A 1,403-nucleotide genomic window follows, 5' to 3' on the forward strand; every position below is an offset into this window, starting at 1 on the left:
TCACCCCAAAAGGCCCCCCACCGCCACAAAGTGAGCCATTGATTTACCCCCACCGCCACAAAGTGAGCCATTGATTTACCCTATAGGGCCCTCCCTGCCACATAGTGAGCCATTGATTTACCCTATAGAGACCCCCTGCCACAAAGTGAGCCATTGATTTAACCTATAGAGACCCCCTGCCACATAGTGAGCCATTGATTTACCCTATAGGGACACCCTGCCAAATAGTGAGCCACAGAACGCCCCCCCTGCCACAAAGTGAGTCATTGATTTACCCTATAGGGACCCTCCTGCCACATTGTGAGCCATTGATTTACCCTATAGGGACCCTCCTGCCACATAGTGAGCCATTGATTTACCCTATAGGGACCCCCTGCCACAAAGTGAGCCATTTAACCACCCTATAAGGACCCCTCCTGCCACATAGTGAGCCACTCATTTAACTTATAGGGACACCCTGCCAAATAGTGAGCCACAGAACGCCCCCCGCCGCCACAAAGTGAGCCATTGATTTACCCTATAGGGACCCCCCTGCCACATTGTGAGCCATTCATTCAACCCATAGTGATCCCCTGCCACATTGTGAGCCATTGATTTACCCTATGGGGACCCTCCTGCCACATAGTGAGCCGTTGATTTACCCTATGGGGACCCCCCCGCCACATAGTGAGCCATTGATTTACCCTATGGGACCTTCCTGCCACATAGTGAGCTATTCATTCAACCCATAGGGATCCCCCTGCCAAATAGTGAGCGCAGCCCCCTCCTCATATTGAGCCGTAGAACGTCCTGCCACATAGTGAGCCATTGATTTACCCTATAGGGACCCTTCTGCCACATAGTGAGCTATTGGATCAGCCCATAGGGACCCCCCGCCACAAAGTGAGCCCCACACCCTGCCACATAGTGAGCCATTGATTTACCCTATAGGGACCCTTCTGCCACATAGTGAGCCATTTATTCATCCCACAGGCATCCCCCTGCCAAATACTGAGCCGAGCCCCCTCCCCATATTGAGCCGTAGAACCCCCTGCCACATAGTGAGCTAGTGGATCAGCCCCCCCCGCCACATAATGAGCCATTGATTTACCCTATAGGGACCCCCCGCCATATAGTGAGCCATTCATTCATCCCACAGGCATCCCCCTGCCAAATACTGAGCCGAGCCCCCTCCCCATATTGAGCCCCATATAGAACGCCCTGCCACATTGTGAGCCATTCAAAACCCCTATAGACTTTTCCCTGCCAAATTGTGAGCAACTACCCCTCTAGACCCTCTGCCACAAAGTGAGCCATTGAATTGCCCATAGGAACCCCCCCTGCCACATTGTGAGCCAATGGTTCAGCCCGTAGCGAACCCCCTGCCACAAAGTGGGCTGTACTGGTTTATACTGGTTTATACT

The sequence above is a fragment of the Pyrgilauda ruficollis genome, unplaced genomic scaffold, assembly GCF_017590135.1.
Source record: "Pyrgilauda ruficollis isolate IOZ18807 unplaced genomic scaffold, ASM1759013v1 scaffold2424, whole genome shotgun sequence".
Classification (NCBI taxonomy): Eukaryota; Metazoa; Chordata; class Aves; order Passeriformes; family Passeridae; genus Pyrgilauda; species Pyrgilauda ruficollis.